This window comes from Myodes glareolus, chromosome 12 (assembly GCF_982192425.1).
Source record: "Myodes glareolus chromosome 12, mMyoGla1.1, whole genome shotgun sequence".
Taxonomy (NCBI): domain Eukaryota; kingdom Metazoa; phylum Chordata; class Mammalia; order Rodentia; family Cricetidae; genus Myodes; species Myodes glareolus.
Genome location: NC_142037.1, coordinates 41,934,046 through 41,953,349, shown reverse-complemented (window position 1 = coordinate 41,953,349; position 19,304 = coordinate 41,934,046). Strand labels below are relative to the sequence as shown.

The 19,304-nt window shown below is 47.6% G+C and overlaps 1 long non-coding RNA gene across 1 annotated transcript; it reads right to left on the bottom strand.

The window, feature by feature from the left end:
• Positions 1-1,951: 1,951 nt before the first annotated feature.
• Positions 1,952-15,056, bottom strand: LOC146892198 (uncharacterized). Its single transcript, XR_015004670.2, has 3 exons — positions 14,928-15,056; positions 13,366-13,449; positions 1,952-3,098 (listed from the first exon to the last, which is right to left on the bottom strand). It is a non-coding gene; the product is annotated as an uncharacterized LOC146892198 (long non-coding RNA).
• Positions 15,057-19,304: the final 4,248 nt, after the last annotated feature.

Below are 19,304 nucleotides of genomic sequence, written 5' to 3'. Positions count from 1 at the left end.
CATGGGAAGCAGCCCCTCCCATCAGCTGTGTTCTTCCTACCTTTGGTTCCCACCTTCACTGTCTGTCATGAGCTGCAGGTTTAAGAGAATAAGAATTCTTTCAAACATTCGAGTCCTGCCAAACTAAGATGGTTTTGCTCCTCGAGCCTCCATGGACATTAAGTATGACCCAAGACTACCCTTTACGGTGATGTAAGAATTGTTAAGGAAATAAATATTGGAGAATAGCAAGAGCCAAATCAGTCACAGACCTTGGAACAACAAGTGAATCCAGGCTCCTGGAGATGTGGGCAGCCTCTTCAAGTAGCTTCTCTGGGTGTCAGAGAAGGGGGGATGGGACGTGATCTGATCATCAGAGGGCATTCTGGGCCTGGGACTGATTGCTGATGCTGATATTTTTTGATATTAAAATAAATTGATGTTGTGAAACTTTGGGTGAGGTAAGTTTTCTGAGATTCAATTTCCTTCACTACAAAGCTAAGAGAGTTGCATCAAATGAATTGAATCAGGCAAGTTCTAAAGCTTTGGAAGCTTTGAACACTAAAAAAAAAAAACTGTCAACCAATTTATGCTGAAAAGCCTTCAAACACGTCAGAGAGCAAGAACTTTACCAGAGAGTCTGGTCTCTGGTGAGTCCAAACACAGTCTACGGCGCTCTCTCGCTCTGTATTCTCCTAGAACCAAGACAATTCATCCGTCTCAGTGACAATGACTGTGAAAGTTCCCTGTTCAACTGGTGCAGAAAACAGACTGTCAGCTGCTAACTGATACAATCCTGGGCAGAATTAAATAGAAGAATAAGTTCTGGGGGAGCATAGAGGGGAGGTACTATTCAGGGAAGCTGTTAAGTTCGAAGGGATGCACAGATTTCCAGAAACATGGAAGGGTATGTTGGAGCCCACAAGACTCTACAGTGAATGCACAGCTGACAGATCCATGGGCAGATCCACAGGAAGTACATACATACATGTCCACATGGAATAATCTGTTTCTCAGAGCTGCGGGAACACTTGTCCTTTGGAAAAGTCACAGTCATATCTGTAAAAACCTTGTGAAGCAACGATTCTTCCCTTCGAAATGGGATTTGTTCCCAAAACACCTCAGCAGTGTGACTTCTGCGTGGGTAATGAAATGACCTTGCTCCATTCCCACACACCACAAGGCCTTGAAGCAATGGTATTCACTCTTTGTTCTAACAGTCAAAGTTACATAGAGTCAATCCTACAAAATTACCTGCTAACCGACCACATAGAAATTTCTATAGAAGACAGGCACTGAGCAGGAAGGCAGCATGCCCCACTTTTGCTAATTTACAAATCCGGGTGATCCCAAAACTGGTTATCACAAAAGAGATTAGCTGAGGAGAATGAGTGAATCCAGGATTCGGGGATGTTTAGTAACAACTTTATCTAACAGTTTGGAATGTCAGGTACTTCCCCCTGAATGCTGACTCTTTCTTGGGTCAGGTCACCTGTTATGGAGTACAGCTTTGTCCAGGTTCTACCTGCCCTTTTTGTGATTTTGATATGCATATTATCATTGTCCTTGCCTGTGGAATTTTCCAACTGTGTCTGTAGAAACTAGAAACCTCGTAGAGATCAGCCCTTACTCTTCTTCTTCTCTTCACTACTTCTACTTCTTCACCTTACTCTCCTTTCTTCTCCTTATCCCTCCCCTTACCCTTCTTCTTATTCTTCCTCTCCTCTGTACCCCCTTCACTTCATTTTTCCCCTTGCACAAAAAATAAAGAAGATGCAGAGATAATGTATTTGAGTTAATGTTTTACCCTCAAATCCTTGCCTGCCATAGACATCCAATTCTGAGCCCTGAGGGGGTACTCAAGGCCCCCGATAGTCTTAAAAGTGCTTGCTAATAAAATTAGTTCAAATGGAGAAATATGGTAGTTGTGAGTCAAACCAACCAATAGAAAACAGGTAGGTAAGTAGGTAGATAAATAATATAGATAAATTTATATGAGAGATTTATCATAGCAATTCCCTAACAGGGTTACACAGTCTCCAAATCTGCTGTTGGAAGCTGGAGCGCCAGAAAAACCAAGAGAAGGTTGAACAAGTAAGCAGGGGTGGATCACAGGAGGAAGGAGTCAGTCCTGGATCTCACGGATCGATGTGATTCTTCGGCTCAAGCAGTAAGAAAAGCTGCTTCTTCCTCTGTCGTTTTTTGTTCTGTCCGGGGTTTAGGCAAACCGGATGATGCCACCCACCTTGAAGTGGGCGGGGCCATCTGCTCTGCTCCCTCCATTGATTTAAATGGTGACCTCCTCCAGAAACGCCACCAGAGATGCATTCAAACAATTTCGGTATTTTTAATGACTCTCTGGGTATTCTTTGTCCCAGTCAAGTTGACGATCAAATGAACCATCACATTGAGAGCATGGAAGCATCAAACAGAGCCGCAGTTCAGAGCAATTGACCCTCACAAGCAGATACATTGAACAGATCCTTTTTAAATTTGTGCCGATCGCCAGTGGTTCATCGCAGAAGTCATTCGGGCAACTATACCATGAAGAGTTTATCATTTGGGCTTTTTATAACTTTTCAACACGGCATTTGGTTTATCCCTTTCATCTGGCTGACCCTGCCGTGGTTTAGAAGCAGGTGAGGTTAAAATGGAAGAACCACGCCTGTGCCAAGCACAGCAACTTCAGTGTACCCAGGAGCCATGCTGGCAAGTGGCATGAAAAACAGATGCCTTGCTCTACAATTAAGCCCAACGCAAGCAAGTCCGCTTCCACCAAACATCGCCACACGCATGAAGCGGATGTTGTCAGGTTAAATGTTTTCGTGTTTGCATTTAACCGGTAAATATTTTCCTGATGGTGTAATGGGCATGAGTGTACGTAATGCACAGCTCTCTTCCCTATTCGTACACTTGTATATAAGCACTGTAATAAAAAATAATTTAAAGTCCAGACTCGGGCTCTGTCGGAATTGTTCAAAGGTATTCATTACCAGCGTTCGCCAAGCATCACATTAAATGACCTCGGAGTTTCTTTCTTCGCCTATCAGATGGAGATGATAACTGTTTATTTGGCAGGGCTATTTAGGAGATGAAATGAGGTAACAGTTGGAAGAGGCCTGGAAAACATAAAGTGTTACATAAAATCAAGGAGGTAAAACAGTATTTACCATAACACGCACACAGTTTAAAAGCAAAACAGGTACTCTGCACCTGCCTCCGGGGCCACGACACAGCTCTGGGACGGGACTGTGTTTACAGGCAAAGCGCAGTGACTCACAGCCTATCTGCGGTCCCTGGGGATTCCTGTATATGCAGCAGAATGTGACCTGCCTCTGCCTGATTGCATCACTGTCTCCGTGAACACAGAGACACACATTTACACAGGCCGTCTCTCCGCTATTGGAGTCAAAATCCCAGCCCGGGACCAATGCAGCTGCTAATGCGTGAAACTGAAGCATTTCAGAATGGCCCGCAAGAAGCAGAGGACACACTACATCCTGAAGCCTGGGCTGGAAGGCTTTGAGGAAGGCAGGTGGATGCGGTTTCTACGGTGCGCTGTGTAGCATCAAAGGGCTCGGATGGCGTGTGCACATCATAAAACACCGCAGCCCAATCTGAGGTCAGGGAAGGGGGATGCCTGCAGGACCTTCCTGTAGGACCTGAAGGTTTCATCTGAGCACATCACACAGACGGCAGTGACTTGGGTCAGGATTCCTGTGTGACACCACTTGATGACACTGCAGGGTGGGTCTGTACTAAAGCAAAAGCAGGGCACAGCACCCACTATAGTAAAGCTTGGATAAGCACAGCCCAGCAGTAGCGGGATTGGAATTTTGATCTCTAGGGGTAGCTTTGCCCTTCTTTACTTAAGGCACACGGATGGATTCATAGCTCAAGGGTGTCCAGAGGATGCCTGGGCACTGAAGGTCTGGTTGGATCATTTCCACGACGGTGACATTCTCTTTGCCGAGAACAAGCTTCTGTGGTCTCCAAGAATCTCTGAGTTTCACAGAGGTAGGATTGTGATCATTACTGGCCAGTGGTATCTATGGCACCAAGCGCTTTCTCAAAGTCACTGAGCAAAACCAATTTTCGTGATGACTATTTCCTTCACTCACTCAGCCCAGCCTAGACTGTGGCTATCTCCAGACCACCAGTCATGCTCCTTGTCTGTGAAACGAGGGTCGGGAGCACAACCAGAAGTCTGTGGCCACAGCGAAAACGTCCTCTGGCCACCCGCAGAGAGAAGGCTCGAGTATCAGCGTTGGTTTGTCCAGTGGTCACCCTCTCTGTGTCAAGATGACCCCTGGAAACGAGGCTGGTGATGCTTCTTCCTTAACAACCCATAAGGTGCGGGCTAATGAAGTTGAAAGTGACTGAAATGGCTTTGCAAGCAGAATAAATCTGGGGCTGAGCCCCAGTCGTAAAGTCACTCCCCGGCCCTATGCCTTTTCTGTGGCATTGCAGAATTCCCCCTTCTGCACCAGATTTCCCAGGGAGGTCTGAGGGCTAACATCCCCGTCTGCAAAGTGTGGGTGGCCTGCAAAGGGGAAACCCCAAAGAGTTACGGTCGTTGTTAAAGCAGGATTGGAGAGGCGTAAGACTTTAGACAAGGGATCAAGAAAGTTCTCAAAGAGAAAGAGCAAAGTCAAGTAGCATGTGAGGGTGTGTTGAGATAGTCCCTAAGAGGTACGAGCCAACAGCACTGAGCCAGGTACTAAATGTTCAGCTGAGGGTGCAGAGCACAAGCCGTAATATACGGACCGGCTGCTGCCTGGTCATTCTCTCTCGTGTGTATGTGGTTTTGTGTGTGTGCATCTGTGCGTATCCGTGTGTTTGAGTGTACTTCTCTTTCACACATTTGAAGGTCTCGCCCTCTCAAATCTCTCCACCAACCGAGGGGACTGTTGTCCATAAGGACCATGTTCAGTGCTCTGGGAAGACAAAGTAGCAATATGTGGACTCAGCCTTTGTGGAACACTAGTTTAGAAGGAGGTCCTCCAAGTCCACATTACAAGGCTTGTTGTACCCCAGCATATTAGGGAGGTGGCGCCCAGTAGACGGCATTCAGGGTACTGGGAGCATACTCTAGAAGGAGATTATGGGATCCCAGTCCTTTTCTTATCTCTTTGTGTCCTTGCCATAAGAAGAGAAACGTCTCTCCTTCATCCCTGAGAGTGACAGGGTCCACTGTAGCAGAACCTCACAAACCTTCCATCTCTGTAAACCAATCACCTCCCTGATCTGTTCGTCACAGAAAGCTGACTGACCTAAGAGGACCCCAAATAAGCCAGCCCAGACAGCTCATGTGCCTGCCCATGAGTAGGGGATGCTTCTCACGTACTCAGACTCAGGAACCACCTAAGACATTGTTCACAGTGCAGACTCTGGGCCGGGGCTGGTGATACAGGACTGTAATTCCAGGCACTCCAGAACTGAGGTGGAAGGGTCACAAGTTCGAGGCTTGTCCGGCCTACAGATTTAGTGAGATGACTCAAAATGAAAACATCAAAAGTAAGTACCTCCCAGGAACAAAGCGCTAGGGTCTACAAAGCCTCTACCCGATCCCAAGTATCATAAAAAGAAAAGATACGCTCCCATTCTGCAACTCTGGCTGGGGTGTGAGATGCTGTTTATGAATTTATATTCATTGTACATTATGACATTTCTATACATGTATAAAATGCATTTTGACCATACTCCCTCTCCCTTGGCCCCATGTCACCTCTGATTCCCTTCCTCCTGCCAACTAACCCTCCTCTACATGTCTGCGTGATTGTCACGGTTTTACGGCTGCCTGAAGGGACATGGGTCAGGGTTGTGGACAGGAACATGAACCCCTTTCCAGTGGCTACACCAAAGCCAGCAATTCTCCCTCCCACATCAACCACTGACTAGGTCTAAATCTTGAAAAAAACATGAGTCAACATGATCCACTCCCCACTCCATGACAGGGCGTTGACGGGACCAATCTTATACAGGCAATCCCAGTTTTAGCATTCAAGAATGTCTCAGCTATGCCATGCCCAGAAGTCAGGATTCCATACCCACGTCTTTACTTCCTCTGGATCTTACATTCTCTCTGTCCCTTCTTCTAGATGTTCCTCGAGTGCTGGGGTGGTGTGTGACACAGATGGCCCCCCTCACGGCTAAGCACTTAATAGCCATCCCATTCTTGGTACTTTAACCAGTTAGGAGTCTCTGCGGTCACCACTGACCACTGCCGAAAGAGTCTTCTCTGACCAGAGCCAACGCAGCACTAATCAATGGGCATAAATAAGTTACTCAGAAGGCAACTTAATGGGTGCCTTGAGTAGCTTCCCAACTAGGGACCATGACCCCCCCCTCCCCCCACCACCGGCCACAGGGTTTGACCTGATCAAAAGTACAGTACCAGACATGAATTCCCTCCTGTGGAGTGAGCATCACATCCAATCAGAAAGCTGTTAGTTACCTCCCCATAACAGACTTACTACTATTGGACCGGTAAGCCTGTCTTGCCCGGATGGGTCAGTAACCCAGCATACATGGTTGACAGTCAAGTAGGATGTATAATGAGTGGTAATGACAGTTCTCCCGGTAGCCTGCATGGCACCTGCCAGCCCTACCAGGGCTAGCCAGGATGGAGAACGCTTCAGTCTCAGCTTGATGTTTCTGTTTCTAGTGATGAAGGCGCGTGTTTCCATCAGTAATAGACTCTCACCATCTAATTCTGGTGGCCAATGAACAGCAAGCAATGACCATGTCTGAATTGTTTTGGGGGACTCAGCAGCTTCCAGGACCAACAACTCAGGAAATAACCCACACCAGCAGTGGATTTCTTTTATTTAATAATTTTAGACCTCTGGGGAAGAGCTTCATGAACCCAGAAGGTGCTTCGCTTTAAATCTTGTAGATTTTTATTTTTTGACTAGGTTACCGTATCAGATTTCCTTATGGCTTTTTTATGCATCCTTCTTCGTTCATCCTACCCCTAGTTTTCTCTCCCTCAGCTCCCTTCCCCCATCCCTGCTTGAGCCTTTTAACATCCACTTTTGCATCACATACATTTTACTACACATGCATGCACGCGTACGTGCGTGCACACACGCGCGCGCGCGCACACGCACACACACACACACACACCCACACACACACACCTTAAAGAATCTTTCTTCCTTACGTGGGCCCCTTTCCCATTTCCTGAGCTCTGCCGACACATGTACATATACAAGAGAGGCTACAATCTGCATATGGTTACCTCACTTAGTATTTCCCCGTTTCATCCACTTTCCTACAAATTTCATAACTTCATCTTTCTTTAGCGATGAATAAAATTCCCTTTTGTCTTCATGCCACGTTTTCATTGTCTGTTCATTGGTTTGTAACTGGGGTGCTGGTGGTGGTCATCTGGAGGATCACCCAGTTAGCACAAAGACAGAAGATCAAGCAGCTGACCTTCAGGATGGGAGGGGCCTTAAGGCTGGCCGTTTGCTAAATGGCCTCGAGTTTGGGTATTTTATAGGGCCTCTGGATTCTCCCCCTTCTCCTCTTAGTCCTGTTGAGACCCCCCCCCCCAACCATGCTTTCTGGCTGTATCTTCACACAACAGCTTCTGGGTACCAGCCGCTGCCATCTCAGAGAGCCTGGCTTTGCTTTCTTTGTCTCCTATACCCTCCTAACTCTGCTTCAGTGTCAGCCCCAGCCCTGCCCCCCACCCAGAGATCTACGCATACATAACAGCGCCTTTGTATAGACTGTTAAATCATGAGATTTGGCACATTCCCAAGTAATCCTTAAGAAGAAAACACAAGACATTCTTTACATGGTACATGAATGATCTGCCATATTTGTGCTTTGATGTAGAATGAATGTAAGTGGAGGAGCTTTAGATCATGAGAGTTGGCGACAGCGATTTCACTCTGGCTGGTTTGTTCCCACTGCCACAGAGTCAGTGGGCCAGCTGGACTCGGGAAAGGGGCTTCTGGGGAACACTGAGACAAACATGTTTGGGTCTAGAGATTGGGCCAAATCTGATCTCTACAGTCAGCTCCCAGCGAGCTCGGATATCACAAGAAATTTTGCAGATGGCATTTGTTTTTCCATCAAACTGAATTAGTGCTTTACATGGAGTGGGAGATTTGCTGTTGGATCAGTGACAATGGGCTGGTTCTGAAGCAACTGTCCTTATGACCATTATAGATCTGTCCCAATGAGTTTTAATCATCCAGATAAGTCTTATCATTCATTGGCTAGTATAGTGATTGACCAGAAGCAGGAAATAATTTCCCCTTTAGAATCTTTCAACCTTATAAGATACATATATGATCAAGGAGGATAAAGCCAACAAAAGACTATCTACTGATGTCTAACCTAAGACCCTAGGTTAGACTCGTAGTTCCCTACTCCCTGACAACTGTATCCACAATCAGCCGTGTGTACACCTCCACTTGGAAGCAGACAACCTGAAAAATTTACTATGCTTTAAGGATGCAACTGAGTGACAATTCTGGGGGAATCTTGGAGTTGGTTGGTCCCATCCACATGACAGAGGAGAAAAGACAGGGAAGTATTGAGTCAGGGTTGCTCTTCCCCTACCCACATTCCCTAGCCCACCAGGCATTCTCTAGCCTAAGAGTGGGGATCAGCAAGTGTCTAGACTGTCCCAGGAAGAGGTGAGGACTAGGGAGCGGGGCTTCCATGTCTGCCCGCAGCTTTGTCCCCTGCCATCTCTCTGTTTACTCCTTTAGGTGTTCTTAGAGCCACCCTGTCCTTCCCACAGGGACATGGTCTCAGGTTGCTCATAGTTCTGTTTGTATCCAAGATTCTTGATGTCACTGCTCCTCAGGATGCTCGTCTTGTCACAGATCCACTTTCTATGTCTCAATGTGATATTTAAACCACACGAACCCCGAGAGGCTCCCGAAGCCCCGTGTACTGAGTCCACCTAGCACGTGCTATGTGATGGGTGCTGTCCAGTGGTTTGTAACTCACTCAAGTTTATGGAGCTGGAGTCAGAGGCAGACGTAGATGGTAAGCCGACTCTTGCCATTAGAGTACAAATGGCCGAGCGCCTACTGGGGAGAATGCTTTACAGGTAGCTCTAAGAAGTTGAGAATTCAGGTTCTGCCTCATTCTGGGGCCCATACACCGACCCATGCAGAAATTCTTCTAGTGTCCTTTGCAGAGATCTCAGAGAAACAATTAGAATTCCTAGCCCCGATCAGCCACAGCTGCCATGGGCAGGGTTGGCTCTCCCTCACAGGTCTGTCTCTTGTGCCCATCACATGCCTATCTGGTTCTCAGATGACCATGCTGGAGGCCTAGCGAGGAGATGACTTGTGGTTATGTAAACTCCGTCTTCTGTAACTTGGCCCCTGCCTCTGCCCATGCTTCAACAGAAACTGGCTACTCAGAACCACCTCCCCTATTGTCTCTCACTATCCAGTCACGAGGCCAGAGTTTTCAGGCAGGAAATAGTCACAGAGAGGGTGACCCTTCAACGGGGAGAGGCCTAAAACTATCCTAGCGGAGCAGGGCGGTACCCAATTAGAAGGGAAAGTGGTCATCGTCTCAAGGATCATCAGAACAGAAGGGTCCACCATGCCACCAGTGGACGTCTTTGAGGACACTCGTGGTTGGCCAGCACAAGGATAACACCATCCTCTGCCCTCCAGAGATCCCATGACCAGGCCGGGGTCAGCCCAAAGGGGTGCAAGCTAAGGCAGAAAAGCATCAGGAACAGGGCAGAGGTGATACTAGATGTCCCACAAGAAATGAGAACCTAAAATGAGGATCCCTCACTGTGGGGGCTCAGAACACTGCCTTCTGACCCCAGATCCCCAGCGCTTAACTCTTCTTGTCCTGGCCTCGCAGGCATGAATGGTTTCTGTGACACCTAATTCACCCCTCTGTTGCTTCGAGGGGCTGCCCTGAAAGTGTTTTCTTTTTGGACAACACTTAAAGAAACTGTGAAGTACTCAGAAACATGGGGACCCACCACAGTCTCCGGTGCCTCACCCAAGCAGGAAACCAGCGCATCCAGCTCTCCGTCCTCAGCCGGGATCCACCCACAGCGGTGGAGACTCCCTGCCCTGCTGGCTTACACATTTAGTATACTGATCGATTTTCCTACCCAGACCACTTTTATATTCTCCAGTTTATGCTTAGGCACCTGGGCAGGGAGTCTTTGTTGATGACTCTCCATCGAGACAAGATAAATTAGAACCTTCCAGAAAACCACACACACACACAGTCCTCTGGTGAGTTTTTGTAGACATGGGAGTAGATTCTCGTTATCCTCTCCTTCCTAACTAGTGACCTTTAAGAAGGGATGCCTGTTGACAATGTTTTCTCTGACCAATGAGATGTTTTAATATCCCGTGACCTTAATGAACTCCCAAGCTTGTCTTGCCCATGGAAGATCCCCGATTCAAAGAATTTCTGGAGCAAATATTCCCTTTTGCCTCAATTTTACAACTTGAAAGCAAGTGTGATGAGCCCTAGAGTGAGCAATTTACCCACAATGGAGAGAATATGGGATGTTCTTTTGCCTTGATCGGTTTATACCATAGCCAACTGGAAAGTGGAGGCAAAAATAGGGGTGTCCGGAGTATGATGGGGCAGAAACAACAGCAGTCAGCAAGTATCAGATCCAAAGGAAATTCCACTCCCCCAAATTCCAAAAGGCAGTCCAAGTATGTGAGCTGAGGCTGGACTATAGGACTCCTGGGGTATAGATAAATGCCAGCATTGCTCAGAAACTTGTGAAACCAGTTCCCATCTACCGGAAGGGTCATTTCCCTTACCTCTGGCAGAAGGGACAGATGGCTACCCGACACCTCTCAGTATTATCAAAGCCCATGCTGGTCTCCAGGCTTCCTCGGCATCACAAAAGTACCTGTTATACATTTCAAAGTTCACCCTAGCATCCTGATCCTTCTCAACTGCCCCCCTCATGGGCTTCTCTCTCCCAGCTACTCCTCCTTATAGCCCAGCTATTCTCACTAGTCTCTGCTCTTGTTTTTATTACGCTCTCTCACTTGCTCCCACTTAGTCTCTCTTATGCTCTCTCTTACGCTCTAATCTCTATCTCCTCTCCTGGCTTCCCTGGTCCTGGCCACGTTCAGTCTTTTCTCTCTCTGCTCTTGTTTCTCGCTCCTCTTCCAGACCCCTCTGGCAATATTCCTTCTCCCTGTCTCTCTGTCTCTCTCTCTGTCACACACACACACACACACACACACACACACACACACACACACACACACACACCTATAATAAAAACCTTGACCATATCATGGAGAGGTCATGTCGGCAGTTTCTTTATTGTGCCCCCTTGAATACAGTGAAGATAAACCAATAGGGCAAAACAGAGAAGCAAAAGGAAAGAGCAGGCTTTAAGACCCAGCAGAGCCCTCATCTCCAACCTCCAACCCCAGGCAAACTGATCCCGCCTTTGCCTCTAGCTGTTCTAGCAGCAGCTTTGGTTGCACCTGGCCCTGGGCCGCTGGAAATTCCCGCGAGTTCCCCAGGGTTTGGCCTCTAAGGCTAGAGACGCATGGCTGGGGAAACTCTAAAGTCTCCTTCAGGAATCAGTAACTCTCTGAAACTGAGGTGCAGAGGCAGATGGTCCCTCATTTTCTCTATGGATTGACTGTTGCAGGGCTGGGGGTGGAACCCAGGGCCTTGTGCTTAGGCTAGCTTCCCACTGCAGAGCCCCACACCGGGATCTTGTCATTTTCTTCCCCTGAGGACCTTCAGAGTCCAGCGGCTTTTCAAGGCCAACAGAGAGCTTTGCACAGACAGCATGGACACGGGGAGGAGGAGCTGGAGAAGGGGTGTATGTGTGGCGGGAACATCTGTGCTGTCACCACCACGGAAGCCACGTGGGCTCAGGACAGACAGCTAAAGCCCCTCAGGGATGCCTTGCTACAGAGACAGAACTTTTCCCTTCTGGTCACTCCCCGCCATTTGCATCTCAGGCACTCCCCACCTTGACCACAAGGAAATTTAGAATCAATTTCTTTTCTCTACACTAGAAAACTTCCAAGACTCTTTCGGGATGGCCTCTATGCTAGAATGGATTAAGACACAAAGCAGAGTGAGACAGCACCCCCTCCACACACACACAGCCTATTACCAGGTGCCAACACTTCAGTTACCCAGAGTTCAAGCGCCCAAGAGTAAAGCAGTGACCTTCCCTATGGACATTTCCCAGGCCTACAGTGTGTGTGTGTGGCGGGAGGGGGGGTGGGGAGGGTGGGGTGGCAGTCTGTGCCTGCCCTTCCTTCCTTCCTTCCTTCCTTCCTTCCTTCCTTCCTTCCTTCCTTCCTTCCTGTAAAGTTAAATGTTCCTGGGGGTCTGGGTCCCTGTGTTTCTTGGCTTAGGAGAGGTGGCATAAGCCTCCACCCTTGTTCTAAAAGAAAAAACCTGTTTGGCCTTGAGAGATCAATGCCTCCATCCCCACTGGGGAGGAGGGCGTCCACCACCTTCCATATTCCCAGTGGAAACAGAAGACGGGGAATAAAGTACTACATCATGCTCTTGGTGTGTGGACAGAGGGAGCTAAACAGAATCTGACTTGGGTAAAGAGCCCCTGGGTCCTCCCCTTCCCCTTATTGGTCCTGTTTAGATACAACCCACCTCCAACCCAACCTCCAACCCCCATCTGCCTTCCTAGTAATGTTTTCCTTGTCAATGTCTTCCAAAAACAAGCAGGCCCCATATCATAGAGCCTGCTTTCGCCTCCCTTATCTCCCTGAGTCCCTCTCACTCTCCTTCACGTTGATGGACATCTAGGCCAATTCCATTCCCTTGGTATAAAGGAGCAAGAAGCATCAATGTGCAAATACTTCTGAAGTAGGATATGAGTTGCTTGGGTGTTCACCCAGGAGTGGTGTAGCTGGGTCATGAGATAGCTGTTTTTGGTTTCATAATACACCTCCACACCGACATTCTAGTGGCCGTACCAAAGCTACACCCCTACCATAGGAGATAAGGTTCGTCTTTCTCCATATCCTCGCCGGCACTTGTCGTCATTTGCTTTCTTGATGATAGTCATTCTGATTGCGACGAGAAACAACCTTAATTTTCGTTTCCCCTACGGCTAAGGATGTTGGATACTTTCATAAGTCTATTGGCCATTTGTATCACTTCCTTTGAATATTCTATTTCGTTCCTTATTACATTTTTGCTTGAGTTGTTTTCCTTGCCTTTTAAAACAAACCAAAACAAGGTGCTTCGTATGTTGTGGTCATTAACCCTCTGGAAACTGAGTTGGAGACTGAGCAGAGAGCGAGCCCTGTGAGCTGGGATGGCTGGAGAAGCCTGGGACTGGCGACGGTGGAGCAGGCACTGAAATACGGACAGGGTGCTCAGCCCTCCGAAATGAGACGGGAAACATACCTGCAAGGGTGAACATCTCCAACAGAGCGGGCGCCACAGAAAACATTCCGGAGCAGTTCCTGATCTTGGCTCCTCTGCAAAGCCCTGGAGTGGGAGAAATGTGAATTTTTTTTAAAAAAACAGTTGGGTCTAGGAGGAAGATATTCTGAAAGGTTTGGGGTGGCTCGGTCCTGTTGCTAAGCAGGGAGTCATGGAGGGCACTTATTAGTGTTGCTGTTGCTAGCTGTAGGAAAAGCTGGGGACACGTGTGGCTTCAGCAGGGCAATCTTGGGGCGGGGAAATAGATTCCTGTCATTCAAAGTAAAAGATATGAGTAATTAAGAAAGACAGACTCTTTGTGACATGTGGAACCCATGAGCGGGGCAGCCAGAGTGGAAAGAACTGGGGGAGCCCTTCCTTTTCACTAGGGTATCACCTTTTAAAATCCCAAATTCAAAAATGCTATAATGGGGGCATAAAAAGAAACAGGTATGCCCCCTTGCACAGTTTGAGCTGGGCCCTCATAGTGTCAGGGGGTCTTACAGCAGAAGGCTACCTTGGGAGAATGTGTTCCCCTCCTTGGCTTTCTGCACCGGAAGCTGCATGTGGGAATAGAAAAACCAGCAAGGAAGGGCAAGCAAGTGTTCAGGCTAATGTTCATAACTATTTAGAGCAAACACTGAGTTGCAGATCTTCTAATCCAGAAAAAAAAAAAAAAACAAAATAACAACAGCAAACCATTTTCCAAAAGAAGTAGAAAGTACTTAGAGGAAGGAGGGGTCCACTTTTTGACACTCACTGAATTCAAGTCTAAACAGCCCAGCCAGCTCCCTCAAATGCACCCCCCCCAGGTAGAGTGTGTTTGCAGATCAAGCTGTGAAATGCTGTCCTCATCTGCCACGCCGCTGAAAACATGGCAGTTGGACCGCAACTCCGAAGCCAGCAAGGTTTAGGCAGGAGCCGTTCATGGCAACAAGCTCGGCTTCACGTATTCTGCACAGTCGCCCCACGAGCAAATATTTGCCCTGGTTACAGCTTTGCACTTATCATGTGCCAGCTGTGTTCGTGCTGGGAAGCCCCGTCAGTCCCAGTTTTAGTTGGTGGCCTTGTGAAGAACCGGATGGGGAGTCACAGAGTGCCCCTTGGGAGGTTCCAGGACTGCAGGACTGGCAGTTAACTGCTTAGCTGTAAGGAAGCACATTCTTTGCAAAGCTCCAAGCCCATGGCTTCCTTAAAAGCATAGTCCATTTATGAGAATGCCAGTGGTTACTTGGGCGCCTGGGAATATCTTGGAGCATTGCTGTTGCTTTTCTTTCGTTCTCTCTAATTCCTACAAGTAGCCTGTTGTCCTGGCACGGGAGTAAGAAGGGGAGTAAGGGTATCTATGAGCCAAGTGACAGTGGGCAAAGTCTTCCCAGCTCTGCAAAACCAAGGTGTTGTGGGATGTTTTTCTCCTTTTGCTTTTTGAGGGACCCACACCCAGGTCCCACATAAATCACACATGGAGACTCATTCTTACTTATGAATGCCTGCCCTTAGTTTTGCTTGTTTCTTGTCAGTTTTTCTTAAATTATCCCAGTTACCTTTTGCCTCTGGGCTTTTATCTCTTCTTCCTTCTGTATGTCTTTCAGTCTTATTCCATGACTTGGCTGTGTAGCTGGGTGACTGACCACAATGTCCTCCTCTCCTTGTTCTCTTGCTACTTGGTCATCCTTCTATTGATACCCTGCCTACTAGCCCCGCCTATCCTTGCTCCTGCCTCGCTATTGGCCGCTCATCTCTTTGTTAGGAGCATCAGGAGTTTTAGACAGGCGCGGTAACACAGTAACACAGCTTCACAGAGTTAAACAGATGCAGCGTAAACAAAAGTCCCACACCTGGAAATAATCTTCCCCAGCAGCTGAGTCAGAGGAGGCCCCAAGTAATATGTTCCATAGCCCAGTTAACACCGTTTTGTTTTGTTTTGTTTCTTAAAGACAGGGTTTCTTTGTAGCTTTGAAACCTGTCCTGAAAATCACCCTGTAGACCAGGCTAACCTCGAACTCGCAGAGATGCACCAGTCTCTGCCTCCCGAGTGCTGGGATTAAAGGCATGCGCCACCACCGCCCAACTTCCTGTTGACACCTTTATGTCCCTCTCTCTATGCCTTTATCTCTTGCCTCCTATATATCAAAACTTCCCCTGGTCTCATATGACCCTGAAATCTCAACCCTGTCTCTTCAAATCCTGGTCAGCTTCTTGCCCTAACTATGCTTTGCTCCCTCCTGAGGGGCCTGATTCTCCTGCATGCATCTCAAGTGGTGCCCCATTGTATATATGACCGGCTCCTAGTAATTCGCTAGCCCAGCCAGGCTCCCCGCCATCGCATTCCAGACCTCCCTATGTTGTCACCTCTACACACCCTGTACCTGCCCTCAAATCTTGACGATTTCAGCAGCAGCATGAGTGACACCATCTTCAACATCCCTCCAGCGACAGGCAGACAAAGGGCTCCGGGGATGCCCAGGTCCAAATCCCTCTGATGTGTGACTACGTTACACAGTGTCATGGGGCTGAATTGTGTCTTCCCAAAATTTATATACTGAAGCCGTAAGCCACAACACAGCATCATAGAGCTGTACTTAGAGGGGCCTTTAAAGGTGGACTGTATTAAAATGAAGCCTTCCTTCTTCTAGCTGGAACTGTGATAAGACCAGACCAGAGGTTTGACCTGTACAGGCCTGAGGAGGCTATAGCATGAAGGATGCTATTTACACGACAAGCAGACAGATCTGGGAAGAAACCAGAGCTGCCAAGGTTTCTGCGACTTAAGCTTGCAGCCTGTGAGGTTTGTTATGGTCGACCTAGACCTAGGGACATGATATAAGGAAACGGGGGAGTTAGGTGGCAGGCAGAATGAAGACTGCTAATGAACTGGCTTTAAAGGAGGTAGAATGTGGGGGAGGGGTGCCGACTGGATGTTGGCATGCCGGCTGTGCAAGCCTGAGGTTCTGAGCCAGGATCCCCAGCATCGACACCAGGTAAAGCTGAGCTCAGCCAAGTGCATCTGTAATTCCAGTGCCAGGAGGAGGGAGGAGCCACGGGGAGGATCCCAGGATCTCAATGGCCACACCCACTAGTTAAATTGATACCTTCTGGATTTACTGAAAGACCCTGTCCCCAAAATTAAGGTGGACAGGAATTAAGGAAGACACTCTGTTGACCTCTGTCCATGTACACACCTATGAAAGCATACACTCACGAACATGCTCCACACATGCACACATGACATATATATATATATATATATATATATATATATATATATATATATATATATGGTGTCAAAGGTTAACCAAAGTAAAACAGAAGCAAAGTGTCCCAAAGGAGGACTCCACTCATTGTCAGTGTCTCTGAAGATGAAGGAAGAGCCCACCAGCCAAGGAATGGAGGTAACCCTGCCCAATCTGCAAAGGACAGGAGACAGTCTCCAGGTGTGATCCCTCTTACAGCCCTCGATATCAACCAAGGGATGCCTAGGTTAGACTTCTACCCCAAAGAAAATAATACATGGCTTTTATGTGTTTTAAACCACTGAGTTCCCATGGTGTGCTACGCCAGCAATAGGAGATTAATGCATCTTGGCACATGCCCTTGTGATTTTAATATTCACACAGAATAGGTGAAGCTCCCAGTAACTAAGTTCTCTCTGCTCACTGATGCTCTCCCAAGGGTCTTGACCTGCCATTGACCTCAGGACACGCCCCCTCGACCTCACTACTGCCTACCCCTCCTGTGACCTCACATCCAATCACCACCCTCTTAATTGTCACATCTCAGACCTTTCCACTTTGCTTCCTTGGGTCCAATTCCCAGACCCCAAAAGTCCTTCCCCTATACTTTCTCTCCCCCAGCTAAGGTATTATGAGCCATGGAGGCTTCCCTGCATGCACCTTGTTCAATTGTACTCTCCTTTACTTCATCCTCATATGGAAAAGAAAACCAAATCCTGGGAAAATCCACCACTCCCACCCTTGTTCTACTCTAAGGAAAATTCTCTGCAGACCCATCTGGCTCCACTTAAAAGGATGGCGCCTCCCACGAGCATCCTCGGTGCTGCCAGGGTCCTACCTCCTTCCACTCTCTTCCCACATCTCCTCTCCTTGATAAACATAGCACACCTGAGACCCAAACGAAGACACCACCTCCTACAGGAAGCCATCCTTGACCTCCACCCCGACCACCCCAAGGCTGTATAAAGTGTCTTCCTCGGGGCTCTTAAGTATTCTGTGTACATTTTTTTCCTCCACCAGCTCAGGGTTTATTTCCAGACCCATAGGAGGGAAGTGGCCACGGAACTCTTCTACATCTTGTTCAATAATGCTTGAAGAAACTAGAGTTAACGGGAAACAGCGTCTGAGAAACACCAGCAACATGCAATTTTATGCGGTGTTCCATTTTCTTTTCCTCTGGACCACTTTTCCCCTTGAGGAAGAAAAACTAAGGTGGCCCGCCAACTGTCCAAAGGCCTTCAGTGCACGAGGTAAACATCTTGAGGTCACTGAAGTAGACGCTGCACGTGCTTAGTCCCTTGGCGATTTCTCAGATCCTCTATCGTGAAATCTCAGAGTAGGACAGGGTCTTGGGGTCAAGTGATGACCTTCTCTGAGCTTCCACACCCATCCCCAGGACAAACCTTGGCTTCCAAACAATCCTGTTTGTTCTCGGTGTTAGTAAATTTACCACCATAATAATTCTTCCGATCCCAAACTCTTGAAAACATCAAAAGGGCATTGGAAAGTGGAATATTCAACTTAGAATAAAGCAAATGAAGTGCCTGCCGTCACAATTGTGTTTGTTCGAAACACTGGACGACACCAGAGAGAGATGTGAATCAAGGGCCGGAAAGCAAGACTGATTCTGCCCCCTGGGTGTGCTTGTGCAAACCTCTGATCCATTTTTGGTTTTCATCCCATACAATAAATGGTATTGCACCTCCCATCTCTCCTCCTCACCCAGACTACATTAGGTAATGCCTGTAACTCCACTGAGTCCCTAGAGAGCGGATCTGAGCAAAAGTTATACTGCTGGAAGGGCGCCTTAAAGCACTGAGGAACCAATGTTCTTCTTTACTATTCCCACATACATACACACACATGCACGTGCACACACACATATATAATATATCTTATTTATATATATTACACACACATACATACATTAATAATAAACCGCATGAGTTGACCCAGTCAAGCAAGAGAAACATCCCTAATGATTTGACCCAGCCAAGCTGTGAGAGGCGCAGCTGGCCATCCTAACCCAAGTAGAAACGTAAGTATTTTGACTGCTTTTCATAAGAAAGAAGATTTAAAAGTCAAAATAAGGGCATATGCTGCTTCCCTGAGGCCCTCTCCGTGCTGTCTGTGGTGTTAATGGTTTGGACGTCCACTCCAAAACTCGGGTTTATATTTCATTGTCTTTGGAACAGCATGAAGAGATTTGGCTCTTCAAGATGTGCTTAGAGGTGTTAGAGCCATAGCTCAGTGGTGGAGTGCTAGCCTAGCATGCCTGAGGTCCTGGATTCAATTTCCAGCATTGTGGGAAAAAATATTAGATCATAAAGACAGTACCCTTATGATAGATTAAGGCCATTATCACAAGAGTAAGTTATGTACAGAGGGAAAGAGTTCAGCCAAAGCATCTCCCGTGTCTCACACACATTGCCTTGACTCGCTGGACCCCATTATAATCCAGTAGGAAGGCCCTCCTCACCAGCCAGACATCCTGGACTTCCCAGCCTGTAGAACCACAAACTCAACTTCTACTGTTTGCAATTTATCCCGCCTGGGTGTTCTGTTATAGCAGGGGGGAAAAATAACTGGAAACATATGGTGTAATTGTTCATTGTTGTTCTGTTTATTCTTCTGCCTGTGAATAATGGCAGGGCTGGTTCTCATGTCATAGCTGCCAGGGTGAGGACC